The 12,486-nt window shown below is 45.3% G+C and overlaps 1 pseudogene; it reads left to right on the top strand.

Moving 5' to 3' along the window:
- The first annotated feature begins 7,076 nt into the window (after positions 1-7,076).
- On the top strand, positions 7,077-8,083 carry LOC146202019 (uncharacterized; annotated as a pseudogene).
- The last annotated feature ends 4,403 nt before the right edge of the window (positions 8,084-12,486 follow it).

The following is a 12,486-nucleotide window of genomic DNA, read 5'->3' as shown; positions in this document are numbered from 1 at the left end:
CGTACAAAACACATCAACTTAGTGTTCTGCACCTGATACAACACAAATCTGCATGTGTTTGGATGCACTAACAGCTGTGGACGCGACGATGTAATCTTCCATTGTGTTAAAAGCTCCCGGCGCAATGCGGCTTTGCTGAGAAGAGAGATAAATTCGAGCCGAGCAAAGGAAACATTCTACTCGAAGCCTTTTTCTTACTGTGACTACATGCTGTTTGTTCCTAATGCGATTTCTATAGGGCTTTGACAAAAAGGCATGACGCGGTTCTTTTTATTTCCTTGCACAAAAGCGTCGGGACAGTCATCATTTCCTAGAACCACATTTATTAGGGGAAGAAAAGGGAGGTAAGACTTGTACTTCGTAGTTCCATTTCTTTCTGACTATTCAGGCCTCATTTGTATGTGAACCGTTGCGTTTAGCGTTGACTGCGATCTATTGATGGAGTGGAAACTTGCGATGGGACGGGCAGACAGCATCGGCGCATGGTTGAAATCGCGTGCCTCATTTTTTTTACGCAAAAGCTTCGCGCAAGGGCTTCTGTACTAGACATGACCAACTCATCAGCGCGTGCTGCTGCAAACTAGTAGATAATTATGAAAAGCCCACTGCTGTGTCGCAGCTAGGTTGTGAACGCTTCGCGGGATCCTTTCCAGAACAGCATGTGTCTGATAGGTTCGTGGAACCCTTACGGGAGCATTATTAGAAGATAAGGAGTGTACCACTCAGCTGGGTATGGGCGCATTCAGGCAAGGAGCGCACAGAGCTAGGTTTCCTTCGATGCGTCCAAGCAAGCAATCATCGAAGTTGTTCATATATGGCTTTGTGATTTTGCACCCGTTGCTGCCTAATCATTTTACATAGTCCTGTCTTGTTTGAGGATGCAAATTACGTTGGAAATGAAAATGACGAGGCTCTTGTGAAAACACATTTCGGAACATGGTTTTCCATTGAAGGTATGGGTGCGGAGGAGCTTCAGCTTGGCTTTCAACATGCGTCAGCCGTCAATTCACTAAATGTGTATTGTGAGAGTACGATAAAAAAGGAAAGGTTCTCTACGTCTGCTAAATCTCGTATGACTCAAGCAGCATTCTGCGCGTTTGACTTTGCCCGTCAATGCCTCGCATGCATTGCAGAGCTCGGCAACCGCGCTTCGCTTATTGTTCATTTGTCTGGTGGCAGCTGTGTAATGATTCACCCTTTCTATAAAATTCTTCGTTTCCCCAAGTTACGGCGACTGGCACTCAAAGAAGGATTTGGTACACCAAGCCTTGGGTTCATTTCTCACAACAATGACCTTTCATGTGGGGCGAGAGGCTAATTGAGACGGAGGTAGTCGGCTAGGGCATGGTTGGCTGCCCTTCCTTTCCAGTAATATACGCGCCGAGGTTTCGCTGAGGGCTATGTAGTTTCTGCTAATAATGACACTCGCTACTTTTCAAAATGCCTTACTCTAACCAAAGCAAGTTTTCATTCCAAACCGACGCTCCCACAACGGAAGTGCTGCATCGTTTGGGAGCGCATCTGGTACGCGCACATGCGGTGAAAATCCCGATAGTCATTCGTGTGGAAATGGCATGCCATAATGACATCCACAAAGCTGCAGAGAGCTGCGATCAGCACATAGCACACAAGTACATGCGATGAAAATCCCGATTATCATTCGTGTGGAAATGGCATCCCATAATGACATTCACAAAGCGCAGAGAGCTGCGATCAGCACACAGCGCAGCGAAGGAGCCTCATCGGCAGCGTTCCCGGTCCTCCAAATGTCGTCACCCGACGTCTTGGCCAATCACAGGCGGCGGCGTGACCCGCGGTGAGCCCCGTCGCGCGGGCTGCGTATTTCTGCTGAAAAAAGGCTATTTCTGCTTTCTTCTGCCTAATTTCAACCTGATAGTCGAGTTTGCAGCATGAAAAACTGTGGGTTTCTGCTGAAAGCCCGATTTTCGCAAAAAGTGCTCCAGTGCCCAGTCGAAAAAAACTACAGAACTGTGTCAAAAATACGACAAAATATCCTGGAGTTCTGTCGTAACCATCAGATTTTTCCGCAGTTCTGTAGTACTTTTCTGTAGTTCTGTAGTTTTTTGTTAGTATATTTCTGTTGTCTGTAGTTCTGTAGCACTTTTCTGTTGTAACAACAGAGATTTCTGATGTTACTACAGAATGTTCTGTTGTCACAACATGTTTCCCGTCAAAAACCGCACAGAAATTCTGTCGTAACATCAGAAAATTTTCTCTAGTTTTTTTCCGACTGGGTGTCCCTTTAAAGGATACAAAGGTGCTAGTGACCATGACGATGGCTGCTGTTGTGTCTGCGTGGATGTCATGGACGCCACATGGCCCGCCGAACGGCGGCGTGCAGCAAGAGACAGACAACCGTACGCCACGACAGCCAAACGCAGACTCAACCTTTAATTCAGGAGAGAGGGTGCAGGACGGGAGCGAGAGAGAGTACAAGACGAGAGAAAGAGTACGGTGGCGCCGCCCCCCTTTAAAAAAACAAAAACAACAACAAAAGGGGAGTGGCAGATCCCTGACAAAACAAAGTTTTTCCAAATAGGTTGGGGCAACCAATAGCAAAAAAAAAGTGAATTGGCGATGCATTCACACTCACACGCTCTTCCCCCCTGCACAGGAAAACCATTGACACACAAAACATGAAACGCCTACCAAGTAGTGGAAAGCAACAGGCGCTATCCTAAAACAGCAAATCATATACCTGCAAGCACCACGAAAGCTCAATAAGGACATTGAAATAAAATAGCGAATTGTATGCGCAACTGAAAATAATGAACAAGTGTACATCTGCGTGCTAACAGAATGTTACCAAAACTTCAAACATATACACTTCGGTAAGTATAGTTTACAGGGTGCCCTCCTAAACGTAGTGATGAGTGTTAACAAGCAACGCCGGAGGAGTAAGCAGAATTAACACATGGCAATGCAATCACACTCTCCTCCCCAAGAAGGTCACGGCATAAGCACTGCACAACAAAAAATATCAACATATGACAATGCGGAAAAGTGAAAATGCAGAACAAGTGATAGGACAAAATCCTCCAGGAAGAGCGGTTTTTGCCGCCGCCTTTTGGACCGCCAAGGCAAGCAAACTTCATTTTGACTGGGCACGTTAGCTGGAGATGATTGCTCTGCGGGAATGGGAATTGCGGCCAAGGTAGGAATCTCATACGAAGGAAACTCAGCTCTCTGCTGTAACAAAGGGGCATTGTCGGGGGACTGTGTGGACTGGTTACCATCATAGTTGCTTTCTGCATGTACGAGGACTAATTTGGAAGCATTCCAAATGTTTCTATCGCTCAATCTAAATGCGTTACGCAATACCCTGGAGAGCACTGTAAAGGGACCTCGGTACTTAAGACGTTTTCCTGGCAAGCGTACCCTTACCTTACTTCCAATTGGTATGCATGGAGGCTTTGCTCCCCTCTTTGCATCCACGTGTTCTTTCATATGCTGCTGTTTACGGAATACCTTAGCTCTCAGACTACGACTGCAAGAGGAGTTTGAAGGAGCTATTTGAAGATTCGTTATGTCAACGGAGGAGCGAGGCTGACGGTTAAGTAAAAGCCTTGCGGGTGATACCCTTGTTGTTGCTTGAGCTATCACCCTGTAGGTACCTAAGTACTCTGTGATGGCTTTCTTCAATGGGCGGTGCTCGAGTTGAGCAAGCTGAATTTGCTCCTTTAGCCATCTGTTGAATCGTTCTCCCTGCCCTCTAGCTTGTGATACTAGTGAGATGAACAGAATTGCTTGATTCCCCTTTCTGCCTGGAAGGCCTCGGACTGCTGAGATTTGAACTGTGGACCACTGTCAGTTGCAATGCTTTGGTGGAAATCCTCGTGGCTGAAAACTTCAGAAAGAAAAGTTATGATAGCGTCAGAAGTTACCTCGCTAGCGAAACAAACTTCAGGTCACTTAGAATAATAATCAACTAATGTAATGAAAAATTTGCGGTCTGGTGGATCACGGGGCAAGGGACCAACTATATTCGTGTCCAATTTTTCCCAAACAGATTCCGGAAAGGGAACCGGTTGGAGCGGTGCAAAGACCGGTTTAGCCGACTTGTCAGTGGGGCGGCCTGGCAAATGTAACAGCTTCTGACTGCACTTTCGAATTGTTTGTCTAAGCAAGGCCACCAGTACCTTTTTCTGAGTTGTTGTTTAGTTCTGACTATTCCTAGGTGATTTTTATGCGTGAGCTGTACGAACCTGTTTCTTAAAGATGCTGAGATTGTAACACGCTCGTCACGAAAGACCAGACCCTCCACGTACAAGAGTTCGTCCTTACTTGCAAAGCAAGGCACTAATTCAAGTGGTAGAGCCGTATTAATGGGCCACCTATCTGCAATGAACTTGACAACCTGCTGCGAGGAAGTGTCCTGCAAGGTAGCTGCTGGTAAGTCAGCCTTTCCGAGGTATGGAGTCACGAGGGAGACAATTTCCTCGTCAAAAGGTTCAGCTGCAGAAAGCTGAAGAGGTAGCCTAGACAAGGCATCAGCTACGATATTGTCTGGCCCTTTGTAGTACTGTACGGTACAATTGTAATGCAAGAGTCGAGCACACTATCTTGAAATGCGTAGCGAGAGTCGCCCCGATGAACCAGCTGACGACAGGTAGTTAACATAGTAGTGTGTACTCAATACTCTCAAGAGGTCTGACTCATGACTCTCAAAGCGCTAAATCATGACACTCAACAGAGATAATAGGACACACTCAAACGTGCTGAGTCATGACACAAAAGTGCTGAGTGGAGCGACATCGTTCGCTGTGGACGACCGAGCGTTGCATCGAACACAACCAGCATTCCACTGAACGCATCAAAAGTCAACGGAGTTCTACGCAAAATCCATTTGCATGCCCAACGCAAATGCTTTCGCATTTCTCCAGTGCAGACCTTCGCAGTGTTCTCGAAGCTTTTGGTCCTTCAGTTCAGTTTTCACACATTGGCGTCCTGTGGGTACCCCAGCCATGCACGCAGCTCATTTGTGATCCGAAGAATTCGAAGGCTGCAGTGTCTGCAATGCGACGAGTACGATCCCCGTAAAGAAAGCGCAAGTACAATAACTCTACTTCGGTGAGGTAAAATTCAAAGCTGTATTCAGATTTCAATGTCAACAGCGTCGATTACTCCACGTGAAGTCACATGTGCGCTTACTGCCTTTGTATTATTTCTGGCTCTACGATCGACAAGCGGAAACGATCTTTTGTTTCGCTTTGGGGCGCGCTTCCGTCACCTGTATTACCATGGTTACGTTACAACATGTTGTAATATAATGACGGCTAGTGTAATAACTTCGAGTTATCTCATTTGCGATAACAGCACACATGTTCTGCGTATCGATCGGGGTAGCAAATTAAAATTGAAGAACGCCTTCACCAATGCGTTTTTTGTCGCTGCGTATGTGTATCGACAGGTCGTTGCAGTAAAGAACGTTATGCGCTACTCTGATGATAAGCGGGAAATCGCTGTGTTGTGAGGTCCTCTCGGGGTGGTTCATTTCGGCCTAGTCCAAAAGGCTCATGTGGCGTGAACCCACATGACACTAGTGAAACGCCTCTGCATTTTGCAATTTCAAAATGGGTGCTCCTAAAGTATATTATGTTAGCCGTTAACAAACTTTTCAAAGAAAGTTTGCTCTAAAATGTGCTCGTTAAACGCAACAAAAAATGTTTTAAGCGGTCGCTCGGTCCCAATAAGTAAATTGAATGCTCGATTACACCTACTTATTTTTGAGCGCATAATTGCTATGTATAGGTGGCAGATTTTGCTTAAACACATGGTGATTGTGAAATGTTTCCTTGCAATATTTTTGTTTTTAGAAAGATTTTATATTTCTGCAGTCGGAATTACGTTTTGAGTCGAAACCTCGCCTTCCCGGCATTGCAACGGCTGATGAAGTGCGTCTTCAAGAAGCTCCAGAAGACGGTGAAGCAACCTTTTCTTCTAAGTATTACTTAACAATTCTATGCCTAGGGCAGAACTGAGCTGCACTGGAGCGGTTTTTAGGCATCTGTGGACGTCCATGCAAGGCGCTACAGGCTAGAAAGTACGGAGATTTTAGTCAAGGCGCAACTTCAGCGTTTTCCTCGCTGGGTCCAAATGGCTTTGAGCTGGACCTGATCGACTATAACTCAGTTCGAATGACAATAGGTCTGATTGAGGCAAGGAAAGTACTGCGCGTTCATTTCCGCAAAACATCAGCAAAAATACAGAAACATCTTAGTGAAGGGAAAGTGCGATATTTGCCTAAACAAATGCAGGTCTCTATCGAAACGTGAGATGTATAATGCGCCTTTCTTTACCCAGAATCCGCATTAAACAAAAATATGACAAAAATGTAGAGTTTCAACTATCTTCGAAGCAATTTTCACGAACACTAGCCATTGGCCTAAGTCTGTGTCGCTGCTGCCGCTTCGATCTTGGCTCGCGTGGTAAGCTTCTCGGCAACGAACCAGTCTGGCTGCTCTTTACGGTTCTATTTTCTCGGCAGCCTGTCTGGCCAAAGCCACCTAGAAGAGGGAGAAGGCCCCCAAACGACCTCCTCTCTTTGACCACTACGTCACGATAGGAGGATGGCTGTGTCCGATGGGAGAAGCCCAGCCGGCGGCGCACGCCTGCGCTTTGGCCTGCGCCGCAAACATGCTTATCCTTCTTGGCTTGGCTTGGCTGAGCGTGACTCTACGGCTCGCAAAAAAATTATTGCAGGATCGTGCATTGGAACGCAGTCTTTATGTTTCCCGTTCAATTTTAGACAGTTTTGTAATTATGAATACAAATCAAAACACATAAACCTTTAACTGACAATAATATTGGAGTATAGAGCGAATCATATATGTATACATAATCCTAATACTTGGGCCGCCCGCTGGTTTGAGCGAAGTTGTGTCAGTTGCTGGCAACACTTATTCAGACGGCAGGCGGCGAGAACCACGTTTTTACCATGTTTTTGACAGCATCACAGCATCGGTAAGCATGGCGCGTCGTAAGCGTTCGTAAGTCAAGCTTACGAAGTTGCTGCTGGTCGTTTGTGGGCTACTCTTCACCCGTTCGAATGCAAGAATGCCTGGCTCATGCTGTGCACCCAACTGCAAGTCAAATTATGACGGCGGCCCAAGTGTCCGAGTGCACAGGTTTCCTACTGACCCGACGATGCGGGCAGCATGGACCAGATCTGTTCCCCGGAAAGACTTCTTGCCAACAAAGTACACAGTGGTAAGCATTGCTTTTTGTGTTGTTATATGGTGTTCTGAGACGAAAAGCTTTTGTCGTGCGGTTTATCCGCTGACGGTTGCTAATGCATGATTTCTGTTACGTACGGTACCATCATAACGCACGTGTTGACGATCTTTATTGCTTCCGCAGCAGAGCCAAAGGGTCTCTGAAATTGTCGGCGCGTTCGTTAATGCCATCTTTTGTCCAGTTACATGCTCATTTGATTGTATTATTTTATTTCAGCTCTGTGAAAAGCATTTTTTGCCAACGGACTACTTGAAAACAACTGCCTACACAGATATAAACACTGGAAAAGTTGTGGAAGTTCCGCTGAAAACCATTGGCCTGAAACAAACTGCACTTCCAAATTTGTTTGCGAAGTGCCCCGCATATTTATCTCGACCACAAGCGTCGGTTCGAGAAGCACCAGAACAGAAAAGGATCCGCTTGGAAGATGCTTCAATGCAAGAGGCAATACTGCTTTCGAAGCAGACTCAAGCTGAAGAGGATGCCAAAAACAGGGTAAATGGTTTCTCCGATTTGCTCGACGCTTTGCCAAGCCTTCAAAATTCCGACTTCTGGACTATTATCAACAAGGATGGGAAGGTTTTCTTCTTGAATCTGACCCTTGATTCTGCTCCTGCAGTCCGTCCGTCGGTGATTGTGTCATCGGACCTTCGCGTAGAAGTGTTTTTTGGTGAAACTCGCCTGAGCAAATGTGGTGACGTGCTTGTGCCTGAAAAGCTTTGTGATCTAAGAGATTTGAAAAGAGTGCTACAGATGATTGAAGACAGTCGCAGGAATATCTCCACTGAGCCTTCTGAGAAGATTCATCATCTTTTTCAATTGGTAGCAACTTTACTGGATGAAGTGAGTGATGAACATTCTGCATGCAAGTTGCAAGAATGGCATTTCGAGCTACTGAAATTCTTCAAAAGCCAAGTAGATCTTGTTTTAAACAATGCTAACCGATATCCCCTAGATTTTTTAGTTTTTGCAAGCCTTTTGTCGACGATTTCACCTCACGCTTACAAGTTTTTTAGAAGCTCAATGAAACTTAAGTTGCCGCACCCTGACACAGTCAGAAGGCTTTGTTCATCATATGATGTAAGTCCTGCAACAGAGCTAACTTTCTTTCTTATGCGAAGCGGGTTGCGAACACATACAAAGAGCATGAACGGACAGTGACTTTAATGATAGACGAAGTGCACCTTCAAGCATATTTTGATTACAAGGCTGGTTTCGTGACAGGTGCTGCTGTTAACTCCTCAAGCCCTGCAAAAACAGCCCATGTATTCATGATCCAGAGCCTGCTTTCTTCAAACAAAGATGTTGTACACATTCTACCTGTTACACAAATTGATGCCAGGGTGCTGGATGACTTTCTTCGGAAACTTATTATTGATCTGGAGGCATCTGGTTTTAAAATCGTAGCACTGATATCAGACAACAACTCCATAAACAGGAAAGCTATGTCATTCTTTGCTAAGCCCGCAAGGCTCAGCATTGTGTACCAGCAACCTGCTGATCCATTACGCCCCCTATTTTTCGTCATAGATCCGGTTCACTTGATTAAGTGCATTAGGAATAACTGGCTGAATCAGCGCAACATTGGGAAGTGCATCTACTTTCCTGACCCAAAAAGTACCGATGCCCAACCAGATACTTACAACCACCCTTTAAAGCATTGTGTCAGCTTCACGAAGCCGAGAAAAATGACCTTTTACAGGTAGCGCCAACGCTTACCTTAAAGGCATTGAACCCGTCAAACATGGAGCGCCAAAATGTTAAACTGGCCCTGAAGATTTTTAACTTATCGACTGTTGCTGCTCTTAACACAGCTTCATTCCAGCATGCACAGGAAGCGTCCAAATACATTGACACCATATTGACTTGGTGGAATGTAATAAATGTAATAAATGTCAAAACGCCAAAAAAAGGAGAACGGCTTCGACTTGAGTTGCAAGGCCCAATAACATCAACCTCATGCCCTCAGCTTGAATTCTTGAGCAGAATAGTTCACTGGCTTGACCACTGGGCAAGCCTCAAGCATTACAATGGCCGCCTGACGCGAGAAACACACCCTGCTTTGAGCCACACTACCCATGCCTTGCACGAACTCGCCGTGTATTGTTTGGAAGAGCTTGGTTTTAGTTATGTGCTCTTGGGAAAATTCCAAACTGACAGCCTTGATGATCGCTTTGGCAAGTACCGGCAACTGTCAGGGGCCAACTACCACGTGTCCACCACGCAAATATATGAGTCAGAGAACAAGTTTCGTTTGCAAAAAGTTCTAGATTTGCCTGAGTTGGACATGGTGCAAGCGTCAAGTCACTCAAGTGCGTCAAAGGTAGATGTAGATGTACACTCATTGCAAGATCAATTTCGTGTTGCCGTGGCTGATCCTGACATTGAGGCAAAAGCTTCGAGGCTGCCAGCGGTAATATATGTCGCTGGCTATTGCGCCCATGCAGCTTTAAAGAAACTAGCATGCACATCCTGCAGGGAAAACCTTGTCCTGCAAGATGTAGACCTAGATAATGCAGACAATGCATTGATCGCAAACATGTCGAGAGGAGGACTCAAGTTCCCACGAGCCACTGTTGTGAACGCTGTGCTTTTCACAGAAATTGTACTGGACAAGCTCAGGGCCCCAGAATATTCCACACAGTTTTTTAGCCTTCCTAGGCAGAAGGATGCTCTTGTTGCCCTTGCATTTTCAGCCCTTGGAGACATTGATGACCTAGATGTGTGCGATTTTGGTCACACAGCAAAGGAAGTGATGGAGCTTGTCATAAGTGCTGCAGCGAATACACTACTGAACAATTTGTGCCGCAGAGAAAATGATAAATTGTTCCATGCCAAGAATGAGCGGAAACTAAAAACCTTGAAGGCCTGAGGAATGCTGATCTTTTGTTGTCTGGTATTTATGTGGTTCTGTTTTGTTTAGCTATGTGTATGCTTGTGCTTATGGACTCTAAAAATTGTCTATGGTATTTATAGCTTGGCAAAACTAAAACACAGCAGTTGCTAGCATTTGGCCACGGTCCGAAGCATCTGGTACCGCAGTGCTGATCAAACAGCTGGAAATGAAATAAGATTTTTATTGTTTGACTATTAAAAAAAATTGAGAGGCATCATAAGGCTTCTATAATTTCGTCATGTGATTAGGTATCTGTTTAGACAGCAACGAAGGCTTTCAGAATGGGCGGTTTTTCCATGGCGGAATTTTTGTGGCCAGGTTGAGTGTGAGCGGACCTATACTGCAGACTTTAGTTGTATTTGATTATGTTCTTTCTCCACATGTTGAAGGAATTGCTTTCGCTGTTTTTTTAGCCTTAATGATGCCTACTTCTTCTTGGGGCACTCTGAGCTATTGTACTTTATCAGTTCATCGTTTTTAACATTCATGTGTCAAGCATTTCATTTTTGGATATAGCTTCTTCAATTTCTCAGCATTTTATGAAATCTCTGAACACTTGTAAACAAGGCTGATGGAAATGAAGAAGGAAAAAACACTACTGTAAAGGCTTGTTCTGTGACAATAGTTTGTGCATGAAACTGTCATGTTGATAAATTGCTTTCAGCAAAGAACCTTGAAATGAATTTTGAAGAAATCTTGCCTTTTTAAGCACAATTGTTTGTATGTGTGAAATAAATTTATTCTCGGCCTTAAAAATGTTGTGTTGCTATTCAACTCCCCAGTAAGGGGACTGTGAAAATGAATACCATCCATACGTTATACAAAAATAACTTCAGTCCATGAAAAAAGTGACCTAATAGCACAAAGGACAATAAGAGCGCTGGCTGAGCCCTTTTGAGGACATGTAAGTAGTCAACGAGTGCAAGCAAACCATAACAGAATATCACTTTTTATTGTGGTTTTTGACTGCAAAGAACCACGAAGCACCAGTCATTTCTGTGCCACTTCTAAGTGTTCTTCTGTAGAAGTAAAATATTGATTTAGCTAGGTTGCTATTAATGAAAAGTGGCAATTGTTTTAAACCATAATCAGTACGACGCGCACTGGTTGTGCCTGTGCGCAATGATTATGGTTTAAAAAAAATTGCTTGCGCCAGTCCCAGCGTTCGTGGCACAAGGCTAGGCGTAGCGGATGGGCGAAGCCGACTTGCAGGCCCATCGCACTGGCGTGACGTCACGCCGCCGTGCCGAGGCCTTGAAGTTGTCTAGGTGGTTTTGGTCTGGCACGGCTGCGGTCTCTTTCTTTAGCGAGATGGCGCATGCGTATGGCGTATTTACCTAGCTTAAATGTAGAAGTGGTGCCGATGGAACGTCACAAAGATGGTAATGTTCAAACAACAGCGTGAGAGTGTTTTGCAGGTCGAACTTGATGTTGATGACGGTATTTACTGCACAGAACGAGAGCGTGTTGCAGTTCCACTCGAGGCGTGATCGACTGCGACGATAGCATAGTGCTCCTATGCCTGGCCGCTAAATTGAAGACGTCGATGTTTTCTGCACATCTGCCCATGTATATATATATATATATATATATATATATATATATATATATATATATATATATATATATATATACATGGGCGTTGTTTGGAACGCCCAGCATTATTCTATCTTCCTCGTCTTCCCTTGCTTTGCTCCTGCGCTCTTCACTTCATTGTCCGCTAAGTACATCACACTCGGCTACGACCGCGGTCCTTAAATGCATCACCCCACATCACTGCTGTCGCATTTGTTGCACATGGCTGTTTTGTTTTTCCAGGCTGTCCTCTAGCGGAGCCGTGAGAAAGTTCGCATAGATAATATATTCATATTGTCTGGTTCATGGTGAGTGGCAAGTTGCTCTCTGGGCGAGATTTTTGGGGTAGTTGCCACTTGGGCGTTCCGGCAAGGCCTTGTTGAGAGTCATGCACCTGAGAGTTTCTCCAGTGCCACTTGTTGGCGGCTTGCTCTAATCAGTCTTGCAGGCGAACGACCCTTTTCTTCAACCGCGACACGTGCAATGCGAAATTGTTTCTCCTCCACCCGTCTGAACCTGCCTGAAACACAGCAGTACACAAATGCCACGTATTGTCACCTAAGCGCTCAGTGATTACGTAGGACCCATCATATTTCGAGGTCAGCTTGCGCCCTGTTGATTGTAGGCTGCGTTGCACCCAGACCTCGTCTCCAACTTATAGCGCGGAGCTGGACGATGTCGGCGGTCATAGATGCGTTTTTGCGCCTGTCGCGCACGAGATACTCTTTGCCGTGCTTCCGACCTGATACGCTGACGAG

Source organism: Amblyomma maculatum, chromosome 1 (genome assembly GCF_055883805.1).
Source record: "Amblyomma maculatum isolate TAMU_Amacu chromosome 1, ASM5588380v1, whole genome shotgun sequence".
In the NCBI taxonomy this organism is placed as follows: domain Eukaryota; kingdom Metazoa; phylum Arthropoda; class Arachnida; order Ixodida; family Ixodidae; genus Amblyomma; species Amblyomma maculatum.
This window is presented reverse-complemented; position numbering and strand designations above follow the sequence as displayed.